Consider the following 16,128-nt stretch of genomic DNA (forward strand, 5'->3'; position numbering starts at 1 on the left):
GTGTAAAGAAATGTAGATATTTCTATCTCAGGTCTTCATAAACAGCTTGAAAGATATTTTTCTGTGTGTGAAAATAAACCTGGAAAAAACTTAAGTCAGGGTGATGACTTGAAAGAAGATAAATGCCAGATCAGGTAGTACTTACATTATTAATGGAGAAATTATGATATATTCCCTTTAAATTCTCCTACTAGCATTACTCTTGTTAGTATCACAGTACAAGGGGTTTTAGGCAAAGCAGCACACAGTGTTCACTAAATCCATGCATAAAACTGAGACTAGAGACACTTGCATCCTAATTCCACTTTTATTATTCTCAATAAAATGGAGTCTTTGAAAACCATAAAGGATCAGTGATGCTAACAAATACATCTTCCAGCTGTTTTAGTCATAATAACTGTATGGCTAATGCACAGGTAAAGCAGTTAGAAAACTGAAAGCAGTTTAATTATATGGAGACTAGTGAAGGATGATACCATGCCAATCTCTTACTAATACCAAAAAAAGGCATCAAAACACCACTGAGCCTCTGGGAGGAGCAAGGCAGTCTGCACAGCCTCTTGCAAGAGAGGCAGGAGTCTGTCCATGCCACTTATCCCCCATGAGATGAAGATCACTTAGGGGCACCAGCAACAGGGACTGCAGCATAAGGAGGTCTGATATTCCCCCTTGATCTCAAGGGCACGCAATCACCTCAAGAAAACTTTTCCATTCCCAGGATGCTCTGACCCTGTAGATCTCCTCTTGCATAGCCGTTTTGCACTAGGGCTTTGCTGTGTAAAGGGAGGATCTTCCTCCAGAGCGGAAGCTGGCAAGCAGGCAGGCAGGGAGGGCAGCTCAGGTGAGGCAAGGGACGGGAAGGGTAGAGGACAGCACAAAGCTGGGCCACACTGAGCTATGCAGGGCAGTCCAAAGTAGGAGTTGAACAAGCATCCAGGATAATATCAGCAGCTCGTCAGTTTGATATCATTGATCGTGCATGTTATTTGGATCGCAGTACTCCAGTACTATTGGTAGATCAGCCACTACAAAGAAGCTCTCCAAGCAGTATGGAGAATTTAGACACACAGCTCCCATGAACTTCAATGAGAATGATGCATCTGTCTCCTGCGGTAGCTTTGAAGCTCTCGGCCAAAAGTATTCTTAGCCCTACTGTCATGCATGTCCCCAAAGAGACAAAAAAAGAAGGTGCGAGCATGTGAGACTGAGAGCGGACGTGGTTGAGGAAGTGAGAGACCAAGCAGAGCCTGAACTGGGAACCCTGCAGAGACGGATCATGTCCCTCAGGCTTTATGTTATCAACACTTATTTGGAGGTAAAGGACAGGCCTTTTTCTCTTAGCAGAACGAGGGAGCCAGTCTGGCACGCTGGGCTGCTGACACTGAGCTGCTTTCAGTGGCATTCCCAGGTCATAAAAGTGAGCTCAGGTAGAACCTGACCCTGCAGACACAGAAAACAGAAGCAGCACAGCAGAGAAAAAGGTACAAGGGATACAAAGGGAAGAAAGCTTTGCAAGAGCTGAATTTGCAAATATTCCAAACAAGGTCTCTTCTCCATTTATGAAGTCTTTCTGTTTTCCCAGCAAGTGCTTGGATGTGAAAAGGGAGAAAACCAGCTCCTAGACAGAGGAAGATGATCCCTTTGCATCAGTACATCTCAGTATCAATGTAATCCCTCTTGCTTCCCATTGGTACATACAGGTTTTTACTCTGACCTGCTGCACAAAGCTAAATTTCCTTCCTCAACTGCACTTGCACTTTCTCATGTGCGTGGTCTCTTGCCTCACCACAACACTGATATCACCTCCTGCTTCTACTGCAGATGGTCTAGAAAGCAGTGGTTAGAGAACATTAATAATAAGCAGTGTGTCTCAGACTCCCCTGGAGCCTTGGATTACTTATTCAGTGTGTTAGGAAAGGTCTGCATGGAAACATGTGCCCTGCAAAGACTTGCTGGAACAACATGTGTGACTGGCTTCCCATCCTTGTGGAGCTAAACCAAGCAATCAGAGCTTCTCATGCTGAATAGGTGATACACAGGGAGCAGCTCCTGCACTTTGGAACAACCATCTGTGCCTCAAAGGCATTTCATGGAGAGGAGACAGGAATTACTTTAAATTACAGGAATTATTTTAAATGCAGTTTATATAGACCCTAGAAATAAAAAGATGTCTGAAAGTTTGGTAAAAAGTCAAGGTCAGTAATCTTATATGCAAAGCAATTAATTAACTAACATTTATTTGTTTTTATCTTCATTGTATCTCCAAGGGCAGAATGCCAGTCCATAGCCTCCAGAGCCTGAACTCAGCTGAGCGTGGATGTTGCTGTTGTACATCCTTTTTCTGCTGCGACACCCCTTGGATCTTGACAGTTTGAAATTACATTTTCATGTTGAAGCTGTATGTTCACAAATCCTGAAAGTTAGATAACTCCTGAAATAACAGAGGAAATATTAGATTGCCAGCTAGAGTTGATATTCGCTTTCATTATTTGTTCCTATAAATAGGTATGATCTTTTTTCTGGAACGTAGTCTCCTGTAGAGCAATAACTTTTCCTCAGATGGCATCAAGAGGCACAAAGCAAGCTTAAAATTATCCCTGCTGCACCTCCCTTCAAAGCTGCACTCACAATAGACAGGGCAGATGCAAAGACATGTAATCATGCTGCTAGATAAGAGCCCGAATAAATCTGAACTTTGCAGGAGTAAAATTGGAACCACAAAATATCCATTCCACTTGAGAAGACATTCCTACGTATTAGGTGTCCCTACTGTTTTATTGCCTTTCTGCTTTTTTCCAAAATAAAGTGTAGGGTTACTAGATCCACAAAGGCTGCATGCACAGAATGGGGAGATTTCCACAGCCCCCCTAATGCCCAGGAGACTTCCAGCTTTAACCATTCCATTGACAGTGGTGACATGTATTGGTAACAAATTAAATTAAACTAAATTACTACTCAGGATTTCTTCTTGATGGCACTTCACTCTTTAGATTTATAACATAGCTCATTTTCAAGACAGCAGTAGAAACTTTAGTTGCATATGTTTTATTCAGTGCCACAAACCTCACGCATTCAAAAAAACCAAGTTAGATCCTAATATCACAGTTGGTGTCAATGAACTCTGGGTTCTTCTCAGTTCTGAGCCTGAGAATGCCAGTTCCAATACAGCCTCCCTCATCACACACAACAGAAACTCACTTTTGAAACAAGCACATTTCAATTCTTCTGCAAGGCTGACTGTGGAAACTTTGGTTTTATGGAAAACACACGATGCCCGGAACTAAATCTGAGGTGAATGAGCTGATAGTAACCCTCTACAAACAAAAACGGATTTTAATAGCACAATAGACTCTGAAACAAAGGCAATGAAAAATGACAAGTAAATCCAGTTTGACAGGATTCTTTACATTATACATTCTTTAGAGCAGAGACTGCCTCTTGATTTGTACAACATTTGGCAGGTCTCAGTCAGGACCATGATGTACTACCAGAATTTAAATATATTCAAATGGAGATCAGAGATGGTTGAATACAAAGTTTCTCCCACTGAACTGCAAAAAACCAAATACCCATTTATGCACCAGGATCAAGGAAAGCAGACGTGGAAACTAAATTCTTTCCAGTCAGTTGATTTAAACTGAAGTGCTGTTAAATCATTAAGTTCATTAAAATGTACTTAGCGTAAAAAAAAACCTACAGGAAATACCCAGCATGGCAGCCAGCAATGCAAAATAGAACAGAGCATTTCCAGCGTTATTGTAAAGGAATTGTGTGGGTGTCAGAGTACTTTCTTTTCAGAAAAAAAACCAACCCCAAAACAAAAAAAAAACCACAAACAAGATAAAAGAATCAGGTGTATAAAAATCAGATCTTACCTAACACACAACAGTCTTGCAGTTTTTCACACCAGATCTGCACCTTTCTTTGGAAATTGCCGTTAATACAGCAGCTCCTAGATGGATCAGCTCCTGTGAGGGCACACTTCAGAAGTATCACATATGTTTAAATAATGCCTAGCTATTTCATGGTCTCTAAAATCTAATGAAGTGAACTTTTCCTTGATTAATTTAAGGTATTGTAAAATTTACTTCTTGTATTAACCCTGAGAAATGCAAAGGCAGCTGGATATAGTCACTTTTTGCTCTGTGTCCTCCAGAAGCAGGCACAACACACACAGGTTTGTAGGAAGGTTGCAATAGCAGGATTTGTTACCATGTATTTGAGGACTGCACCAAAGCAACTCTCTACTGTGCCTGTAACATCTCTTAGGGTCATTCCACTGAAAAAAAATACTGATTTAAATTCCTCAGTGGTTTAGGGCACCAGTTCTACTGGAGAGGAGGAAGTAGTAAGTAGGTTTTTCATCTCACAGAAGCCACAGTCACCAGCACTGCGGTAAACCTGGGTCAGGCAGTAGCACCCTGTGCATGAATTAAAGGGGCTGGTGCCCTCCCTCCCAGACTGCCATTTGTTTAAGCAGATGGAAATAGCTCAGGGAACAACAGGTCATATTCAAATGGTATCGGCCATTCACTGGGTATGACACCTGTAGAAGAGCGTTGGCATAGTCAAAACTATCCTGTCTCACCGTGGTTTGGCCTCATAGGTGTTGCATTTTAGTTTTCAGAACAACGGACAGGCAAGGTAGGGCTGAAAGCCAGCTTAGTCTGACTTTTACACTCATTTTCTCTAACAGCATAGCTCACTCACAGGTGGGACTAGGTATATACACATTTATAGAACTACAAAGACCACTTACTAGCCTTCAGGCATACATTGCCATTTTCAAAATAATCTCTGGGCTGCACTACACAGACAGCCATGGCCACTGTCTCTGCAAGCTCCTTTAGCCAATGCAGGTACTCAGACATCTTTGCAAATGAGGCTAACACTATCATTTTGGCATCAGTAGATAACCATGGAATAGCTAAACTTGACAACCTGGTGTAATTTGTTCATGTGCTTAAGCTTTTATTCACCCAAACGAGCTTGAAAATAACTCCTAAAATTAAGAGTGTAAGTTATGAACTCCATTGTAAAATATGAAAACAGCCTGCACCCCTGAAGCATCTTGGCTAGAAATAGGAAAGAATTTGTTGATAGGATGCATCTCTTGAAAAGGAACATGCATCTTCCTTTGACAGATTTCCATTGCTCCATCAGTTGTGCTTTATTCTTAAAATCTCTCTCAAGGGAAAATAAAATGTGACTTCGGGGATTTCAAGGTTGCCTGGCTGCCAGACCTGTTTAAATCATCTACACTGGCTGAGAAAACAAGCTCTAAATGTCCTGAGCAGTGAGCAGCCCTGTAAATGCTGGAGCCAAGGATGGTTACACTACTCTGTGTTTGCAGTATTTAAGTGCTAGTGTATCTTTCTTGCGGTCTGGAGCAGTGACCTCAGCTTAGCTGCAGTGGAAAGATATACCCAGGCTATATGGACATGTACAGAAGTTAAGATGTAGCACAACAGTTCTCGGTGAGGACTGTCCAAAACCCACAGAATATCTGCACATGACTTTTACTGAGAGTTCAGGAACAGCCATGCAAGCCAACAGACTTCCGGAGGCAGCATACACAAGTCTTACAAATTCTGCTTAGGTTGGAAAACAGCTGTACTCACAGCCCCAGTTAATACAAGCATAAGATATGGGCAATAAAGCCAAGTCAAAGTTTTATACTTAGGAGAGGCTTTTAGTGGTGCTTTTGTCCTCCCAGCCACCTGCAAGGAAGTACAAGGTCCAAAGCATCTCTATGACCTGGGCATGCTTCATAGTTGTGATACATTAGCCAGATGCCACTATTACACTCAAGTGAGCTCACTAGCTGCAGAAGACGTGTTTTAGACAGCCACGGAGACACTGATGGTAAGTGGGCATGAAAGGAGGGATTTTAACTGGCAGAAGTAGAGAAGAAACTACCTTTTAGTCATGGTATCTGTACCGACACATTAAGGCTTCCTCAAAAAAACTGCCAGTATTTTCTATAAACAACTTAAACAAGTGCCTGGGAGTGCTTTTAAGAAATTAGTCAGAACTAATGTCAGTGAAAGGAGATCATTAAAACATTCTCAAAGCTTTCTAATACATCTTGAAATAACGTTCCTGCATATAGGAATGCTAGGAGATTAAGATCCAATATCTCATAATCTACTGTGTCTAGGAGCAAGTACTTTAATACTATTGGAAATGTGCCCTCTTGGATTTTTGACTGCATATAGTTTCCAACTCTAGCTGTAATGAGTGACAAAGTGCCCTCTCCTAACCCACTATTGTTTGCCATACATGGGTATGATTTTGACTTAGTAGGTCACATTCTGAGGAAAAACAGATTATTGTTTTGCATTTGTGGTTTTTTAAGATGACCCCTTTTAAAAGCAATTTAGGCAACTGGCATATTAGTACACAGTAAACCACTTCAAAAGTGCTATTTATCACAGTGCTCTCCAGCTCATGGGTTTGACTTATTCAGTTTTCCTAAAATGTGATAGCATGTAGCAAAAATTGCTTTGCCATTCATTTCACCATTGACACAACTCACATGTAAGTCTACTGTTCATGATTAATGGCGTTGCCCCAATGCATGCCAGTGAGAATTTGTAGCATAACAGCCCATCACAGATTCTGTTTATAACACTGTTTATCCTTTTTCCCTAATTTCTTCCACTAAAGCACATGAGTTAGAATGAAAATGTCAGTATGTCTGCCACAGTTTATTCCCAAACACTGGTTGAGAGAAAAATGAGCAAACACGTAACTGCTAGATTATGCAAGTCTATCTGTCTTTGTGAAAAAAAAGTAATTGAGACAGCTTTTTAAATCAAGCTTACTCCACCCAAACATTCTTTTGGATATGCCAGTTAGGACTTTCTTTGGCAATGTCTCTGGATATGCTTTACCACATTCAGCCACACAGCCCATGCAACCACTTCACAGGACATTAGTCACCAAAATAACACATCTCAAATATTAGTAACATGAGGACATGGACATATGGTTTTCAACATCAGTGTGTCCATTAAGGATCACAGGACTGCAGAGACCTCAAAGATCACTAAAAATGCCTTAGACCATATTTCGTCATTGTTCTGGTCACATCACCTTTTAAATTATCTTCACTCAAATAGATGCACAAACCCAAACCCCTACTCTGAAAATCTTCCGAGATACTATTTCAGTTCTATACTTCTCTACTGGTTGCTGACATCAAGATAAGCTGATCCAGACTCAAGATCAAAATTACCATCTTCCCTGATTGTACCCAGATTTAACTAAAATCACACAGTTTTAATTTTACTCAAAGGGGGAAGTGCCATTCATTAGTCATCATAGCTACCTCCTTCAATTACATGCACTGACTCCCCTTCCCCTGTGTACTGACAGCTGATCCCACAACTTTGCAGTTTCTTTATCCAACTGGGAAGGGTAGACACACCTAAGGACAAGTGGTGCTAAACCAAGAGAGGCTGGAACACAACCCTTTGTGACTGTAAGGAACAGAAAATGCTTGGATGCCCATCATTTTCAGTCCACTGTAGCCATCCTGCAGCCATAGATGCAATCAATCACCTGGCTGGAGGTTTCAGTGCAGTCTGCTGATACTTTCCATGTAATCTCTGCTAGCTTCGAGATATTGACACAGGCACAAGAAAGCCTGGAATTTGTTCTTGTTGCTTTTCCTTAAGCTACCCTATAACAAATATTATCAGCGCTGTTCAGACCTTCTATTACAATCTTTGGTGCATAAACAGAGATAGATAGCAAAAATAGCTCCCAGATCTTCCACATTAACTAGAAGATCAGAGACATGACCATTTGCTCCTAACATAGCTATTTGGAAAACAACCTGCAAGCCAATTGCAAATCAGGAGAATATTTAACGTTGGCCCACAGCCCACTCTCTGCTTTTTCCGTTCACAGTGACCTATGTTACTTTCCCTGCTGCAAATGCTCGGTTTTGTAGGAATCGCTTACAGGTGTCCCAATTGTAACTTTGTCGCCACAGTTACAGATACTTGATTGCCTTTTTGCAGGCTTTTACTACAGTGGGCAAATATCTCCAACAAGTTAATGGGACAGACAGCTGGGGGAAGTAACTTTGTCATTTGCCACACCTAAATCTGACAGAAATGTTAAAGATCTATACGTGCATATAGTTTTCAGCACAAATCCCTGCTAGAGGGGTTAGGTAGCATTACCCCTTATTGTGTTGTCGGATCAGGCAACTCAGAAGTTGGAAAGGGTACCAAGTCACAAGTAGCTGATACGGATGTCATTTGCTATGACTTAGCAAATGAACTGATTTCCATACCTCTATGTAATTGGTCAAGAGCAGTAAATATATTGACAATTTAGAGCTCCTGCCACGTGGATGCAGGGCCACACAGAGTATGTCAGCTGTGGTCATGGCAAGTGGAGACTGCTTGCCACAGAGGAGCTGTAGTTGACTGGCCAAACGCGAAGAATGGCAGTACATTGAAGTGCTGAGAAAGGCAGGCTGACAGAGGAAGCACTTATATGGCTAAGCCAGTGAACAGGTTGAGGCATCCTGACAGGAAGGAAGAGCCAGAAAGACATAATAGACTGACTGTTTAATGGGGTATGTGACATTTTTTATGAGCAATCCATGCTTTTAACCTGATTGTTTCCAGGGAGTCCCAAAGCAATTTCTGAGAACTGTTCTAATGTATGTTTATCAGGTGAAAAGGTGCTCATGTGGCCAAATGCACTTCCCTTCTGTTGTGGCTAACATCGCCTTTCGAGATGAGGAGGGAAAAGAGGGGAAAAAGAACAGCAACTTACAATCCATGTATTGCACAAATCCAAAGCTTTACTAAGAGTGCACTTCAAAGAAGAGGGAAGATTATGACCGTGTATCTGTAAGTACCTCATCTAACTACACATTGTGCCAAAAATTGGTTCCACCATTAAAGCAGTGGGAATGTTGGTTACTGAAAACATTGAACTTTCATCTGCTTTAAAGCAGTTCTGTGCTGCCCAGTTAGTCAACGTCAGAAGGATGGAAAATCGATTTTTATAGTATCCCTAAAATGGATGCAAAACTGTGCAATTAACTTATACACCTATTGACTACATAATGAAAAGTGCAATTAGATATATTGCTTGCAAATCCTACCATAGTCAATGGGACTGTGTGGAGTCACTGGGAGCATGTGGGTATATTTGAGTGTATGCTCTAGCTGGAGAACACCACAGAAGACGTAATCAAGTTAGTATTATAGTTACACAAGTTCAGTTAGACCACACAAATCACTTCTAGAACACAAATAACAGCTCCCCAAGTGAATGAGATCATTAAAGCCAATATGCATCTAAAATTTATTTGCTGAAAGCATGGGACTGAAAGCTTTACTTAGAAATGAAAAATCTAGCAATTGCCAACAAAATTTAATATAGGAAGGAAACAAAAATAAATTGAGAACAGCAGGAATGACTGCCACAGATAAGAAACAACAAAATCTAGAAACCAATCCCTGACAACTAAAAATTTATGGCACTGCAAAATGCAAGTGACCACCCTCAGACTATTTTCACTTAGCAGAATACTCAAAAGCCTCTTCTGAAAACAATTATTGTCAGAATTAATCACACCCATTTGAGTGTGTGTTGACTTCATAAATGTACCCATACATGCTCACTGGTATCTATGATATTTTTCTTATAGTATTACAGTAAGGTTTGGAAGTTGTGTGTAAGAACAGACTCCCCTTTTGCTGGATACAAGGGTTACATAGGTACTCTGAGATGTATGTATTTTTACACAGAGGAGCACTTTTGTGCCAGAAAAGTAACCAGAATTCAATGCACAGGAATGTACACAAAAAGATGAATATTTAAAAAAAAAATTAAAAAGCTAATATTCTCGGAACAACTTGCTTTCAACTGTACAACACAGCATCCTTTAGATCCACTTTTCCTTTTCAACTGTGTTTATTACTACATTTCTGCTTATATTACATATATACCTTAATACAAACAAGAAGTATAAAGGTATACAGCTTTTTACTATGCAGAGTTCTGTGTATTTAAATGCATGTAGTTAACATTTCCTTAAATGCAATCAAAAGTAATTCATAACAATCACTTGACAGAGTGGTAACAGAGGGTAAGGTAATTAGTGTGGAAACCATCCGGACTTTGTTTGGAGAACCAGCCAGCTTTACTCCTACCAGCTGTAAGATCATCATCATACTAATAAAGAATAAAGTCTATTTTAGATCTCAAATTTCAGAACAATTAAAGCTGAATAAAAATCTTGCCAGCACCATATTCCCTGTTAACAGTCCTCATTATTTCCGTACTCTGAAATGAACGATGAAAAGATTTATGCAAGTACAATACCACCACAGTGTAACCTCCCCAGAAGACATTAGGTCATTAGCTTTACTAGGCAGAAGCTGTTACAAGAGAGAAATACAGACTAAAACACTGATGTGTCTACCCCATCTGGTTCTGTTTTTATTGTATATACAAATTACATTTATAGGGCAGACTAGTAGCTGGTGGTAAGGTTTACCAGGAGAAAAAAAAAAAAGGCCTTTCCCCTGAGGAATAATATTTACAACAAGAAACTTAAATAAGCAAACATAATTCAAACAGAAAAATAGTGGATTCCCTTGTCTGGAAAATAAGCTAAGCCCACTGGCTGGGCCCAGTACCTTCCTAATGGGGCATTTCTTCTCAGCAGCAGAGCATAGCCTGTCTCAAACAAGCCTGGAAGGGGATCCAGGCACAGCAGATAATTAACCCCAGGCTTCTTCTTATGAAGCTGAGTCAGGGTCGAACAGAAGAAAGGTGCCAGTAATCTAGTAGAAGGGTGGTATCTTTCCGTCCCACCTCTCAAGACTCTCCTCGTCATGCAGCAAGTGTGGGAAATGTCGACCATCTGTCCTGCTTCCTCAGAAAAGCAGCACTGCACCTTGTGCGGGCTCCAAAGGCAGCAAATACCTCCTGATTCAGTTGGGCATGCCAGAGAAGTCCTTCACAGCCCCTTGGAGGCTGCCAGAGCCAGATGGAAGTGGGAAAGCTAGCAGGGAAGAACAGGCAAGGCAAAACGCTGCAAAGCACAAGCAAAGCAAAAAAATTCTTGGAAGTCCTCAAAGCCTCAGTTTAATGTTAAGTCTCTCACCAGAGGGAACAAAGAAGGAGAAAGCCAGGAGACTCTCCTTCTGCACTCTGAAGGCACCTGTGAGGTGATGCAGTGGGCAAGTCTGAGCCTATTCCCCAGCTCCCCTCAGTCTTTCTTGCAACCCCACAGATGCTTTTCCTCTTGCAAGCAGGAAAGAACAACAGCATTCTTTTCACTTGCGTGCATTAGCCCCTACTAGACAATCAAGGTATGATTTTCTTTTCTGCACAGTTCTGTCCCCTAGGTAGAGAAAAAACAGGCACACAGCACAGACTACTTCCTTTCACCCCCAGATCCAGCAGGGCACTGATACACTGTAGTTCCTATGAGCCCAGACATATCTCACTAGCAAATAATCAGCATATAATTCACAATCTAAAATATAAGCATTTTGTTACAAAAATAGGACAACTCTGCAAAGGATATTTTCACCACACTTCATACTATTTGTTGTGATTTTGAACATTTGGCCCTCTGTTTTTCTGTTCCAGAGTATTGTTTTTATGTTGATCAGTGTTTGAATAAATAAAGATCGTAAGAATGGATAATATGTCCAACTTTCAGCCCAGGATATGTAACTGCAAAGAGATGAGATTAAAATGTATGTCCTCCACAGAGAAGCACCACTTTGAGATCTACGAAGTAACAGGAAAGAGATTTTGATGCAATTTATGCCTAAGTAGATGCAAAATAAATCTAGCAAAATTTTAAAATGTTCTCCAGAGCAAAGATAAGCATTTCTTTTTGTCCTGAGCACAGGGATCTTGACTCAAGAGGGAGCTAGGTAGCTGGTTTTATAAGTAGAGCATTTCGATATTCTTACCCATTTTCATTTGAAAATTAAGGAATTAATGAAACCTGCTGACACTCACGATAGATCTTGTTGACAAGACAACAGCTAAGAGTAAATATTCCCTAGGGTAGAACTGATGACTGTATACTGATAGTGACTTTCACTGCGAGATTTCAACTGAATACTTAAATTCAGTTGCACTGTCTTTTCCTGTAAATTGCAGAAAAGTGTTCAAGAAATCCATCATTTTCATCTTCTGTTTCCAGATGAGAATTTAAAGGATACTTAACTCTTTTCCCAACTAGAAAAAGCAAAAGCAAATACAAGGATTAGTAATGTTACTCAGGAATTCTCTGTTTCTGTTAACAAAGCGTAATGGTATGTGATATATTTTTTCATTGTAAAAATGAATTTTTAATGGACCAAAGGTAACTACTATGAATTTATAGTTTGCTGCATAGCGGAATCCACTTTGTCTTTTTATGTAGTTTGCTAAGCAGGTGTTTTTAATAAATAGAAAATTCCAACATGTGAATTAAAAAAAGCTCAGAATGAACCTAAGAAGCCTCAGAAGGAGACAGGTGCTATTGCAAAGGCTGACAGAGACAGCAAGCTGCAGCAATGAGAAAATTATGGGAAGCCAGATCAAGCAAGAATGAATTTTCAAAGAAAGATATTTTTAGGGCATCTCCTACGGAGTTTCTCGATAACTCTTCTTTTAGGGGTTGGAGTTTGTTATCAGCACTGCCGAGGAACTGGAAAACCGCTACTATAATAAAAAATATCCTGAATAATAGAAAAAAAATACCAAAAAATACTTACTGTGGAGAAGACTTGGAGGGAAAAAATGAATGTGTTTGTGTTTCTGTGCTGGCTGGCAAGGATGCACCTGCTAGCTCCATTTCCTGCTGTAAACAGCAAGTGAACTGAGCTCAGCTCTCCAAGTAGGCAGATGGGGAGCTGGCTATTTATTATTTCTCTAAATCAAAATCCAACTTTTTAAAAACAATTTTCAACTTTTAGTGGGATTTCTTCCCAAGTTCTGATGTCATTTCTCATGAGTAGTCCTGTTCTAGCCAAACTTGTGTTTGTGCCTTTTGCTACCCGTGAAAGTGCTGTGGGCAGTGTCCAGAATCGGGCAAGGCAAGAGATTCACTCTTGACTGGGGCTGCCTGTGTATAAGCCTGTGTGTCAGTGGTAATACACAAACCCCCAGCTGGCGTTGGGGCTGCCCCAAACATTTTGACAGAAGAGTCACCCCATAGGGTGACTCCATAGTTTCTGTGTGGCGATATTCTCCAGCACTAAGACTTTCCCCACGACCAAGAAGGGAAGGTAGCACCCTTGCCCCTCTAGCCTGCCCAGCATTTGTTGCTGAGCCATGACTATTTCTATCTCCTATTTATTTCATAATAAGTGGAAATAAAAACAAAGCCTATTCACAAAGTATGGCTTGCCTTTACCTGTGTTATGTAAAGCAAAGAAGAACATCTGCAGCAGGTTGCCTGGAGGAAGGTGCCTCTCCCTTCTCCCTGGTTAATCAGCACCAGGGTTGGGACGAGGAAGGAGAGACAGAGAAGCCTCTTGACCACCTGGCCCTACCCTTTTGGCAGTTGAATTCCCCTTTTTGTCACTGAACTGTAAAATGGGAAACAGTTACACAAGATTAGTTTCTTTCACAAATAAGAAGGGAGCTGGAACTGATTTATTTACGTAAGTTTTACAGTAAAGCCTTTGCTCTCTGAAGTGACAGGGAATGCTAGTATGAATGAGACAAATTGGTGGAACTTCATGTCTGGACTGAGTCTACAAAACCAAACACATGAGCCCAAGTCTTATCACCCCCACCCATAAATGCAAAGCATGTGACGCACAATCACTACACCGAAGTCTACAGAAGTTATGGTTAATTAATTGCATTCAAGTTTATTTACATATACTTATATAAAGCAGCACGGAAGAGTCTTAGCTAGCAAAAATGGATATTGCTCCACTTCTGAATAAAAGCATGGAAAGAGAATATTGTTTAAAAAAATCAAGGGTTAAACTTTACTACCATGCTAGAAAGACATCCAAGTTCATTCTGCTGTAGATGTACATTCTACTGCAGCTCAGTCTACCTGTTAGCAGGCACTATAACTGTAATTCTGAGAAAAGTTCTTAAATAATTGGGTTTGCCATGAGTGCATAGAATTATACGTTATAAGAACAGTGTCTTCCTGCATCTTGGTAGATGTTGATCAGGCATTTGCCAACTTAAAGCAATATGTCAAAAATTCAGCTAATAACGTCGAAACTGTAAATCTCTTCGTAGCAATAAAAGTAACACCAAAAAATCTCAGATGAATGCAAATGCACTTTAAAGCATCATATGAAAAGCAGCAAGAAAAATATTAACAACAGAGATTCCTGCATTATATCTCCTTGTTTGATGCCTGATGATAAGCTACATATACTGCTAAATCATAAATTACAAAAAACACTACATATGCAATCTAAGCAGGGAAGTGCAAGAGGGGCCTGCCCTGAGAGGCTCAGGGCAACTGCTGCCTGTGACCCCAGGCATGAAAGAAAACCTTGGGCACTGCAGCTTGGGAGCCAGCCTGGATGGGAGGAGGAAACAATGCGAAAAGCAGCCCAGAAGTGCTAATACAACCCACCCACCAGGGCTTTCTGTATCATGATTTTGTCATTGGAAGGGAGGAGGTAAAAAAGCTGGACAGTATGTCCCTGTTACATCAATGGGGAAACACGCTGCACAGGAAAGCCAAAGAGCAACCATCCTTCTTGCTCAGGAGAAATACAGCAAAAGGGCAGAAGAGGACAACCCACAGGAAGACTCTGTGCCATGTGCTAGTTGGTCTCATAGGTCTTCATACAGCAGCTACAGAATTGCTAATAGATGCTGCTGTGGTTAAGGTTGTTTTTGATCTCTGATAATACCTGTGGGTTTCTCAGCTTTCTCTTCCTACAACAGGGACTCCAAACACCTACCTAGATACTCCAGCTTGAGGAGAGTGGTAAGAGGTGCTTCACACAAGACTTACAGAGCAAACACAAATTGCCTCCTGAGCTTTCTAAGTGGACTGAAAAATCAGCAGCCTGCCACCAAAGCCCTTAGAGCACCACTTCCTCAGCAGCCATCCCAATTAATCAGCCCATAGGTTCAATATCAGCCCCCAAAATTTATAACATCCTCCCTGAGCTCTGACTAGTTACAATTTCTTCAGATGATCTGCTCAGCTGTAAGATTGCAACTGCAAGGGACCCACTGGCCTGCCTGTCCCCAGCACACCCCTCAATCCACTAATCACTGGGCATTTGCTGGATCTTTCTGCTGAGTTGTCCTGCCCTGCAGAAATACAGGATTCAGATTCTGCTCCTGTTCACCAAGGGCTTAAAAAATTACCCACTGTTCCAGAAGAGATAAATGGGTCCTCAGGACGTATTCTAAGGCAGGTTGTTTGGGGACAGCTGCTGAAGAAGAGGCAATGTGACGGAGAGGTTGAGAAAAGGGATTTTTTTTCATGCTGCTTCACAGCGTTACATGTAATGGACTGCCAAGTTACTGACTATACTTTTAAACAACCATCAGGCACCTAAGGTACTAAGTGCCTTGGACTTACAATAGCAACCTGACTTTTGGTTATGTTCATATTACTGATTGTCCAACATATTTGACATCCATATTGCTAGAAACCTAGGCAGCATTCAGGCTTCAGGTGACCTTCAGAGCAATCTAAAAGACAGGGAAAAAGAAACCCATGCTACTCCTTAGCATCTGTGTATTTACCACCTCACCACCCAACCACCCAACCACCCACTATCCTTGCAGCACCTGAGCAGACAAGACCCAAAGGCAGGGCTAGCAAGAATGGGGAAAGAAAATGGGAATGACTGGGGAAGACCGGGTGGCTTGGACCAAGTTGCTGAGAGCCAGAAGGCCTCAAATTGGCTGAGTACACAAATTGACATTGGAAGCCATCTGGGAAAACATTTGAACCCAGTACCATTACTCACTAGGCAACTCAAAAAATACTATTTAAAATTCTTATTTGCTCTAGCAAAACTCCTTCACTTGAATATCTACAGGAAAAAAGCTAGAGGCAGAAAATAATAACTGATCCCCACCAATTTTTGACACAGCTCATATTTACAGATGCTATGTTCAATACTTTCCCAAATTCTG

The sequence above is a fragment of the Phalacrocorax aristotelis genome, chromosome Z (genome assembly GCF_949628215.1).
Source record: "Phalacrocorax aristotelis chromosome Z, bGulAri2.1, whole genome shotgun sequence".
Classification (NCBI taxonomy): Eukaryota; Metazoa; Chordata; class Aves; order Suliformes; family Phalacrocoracidae; genus Phalacrocorax; species Phalacrocorax aristotelis.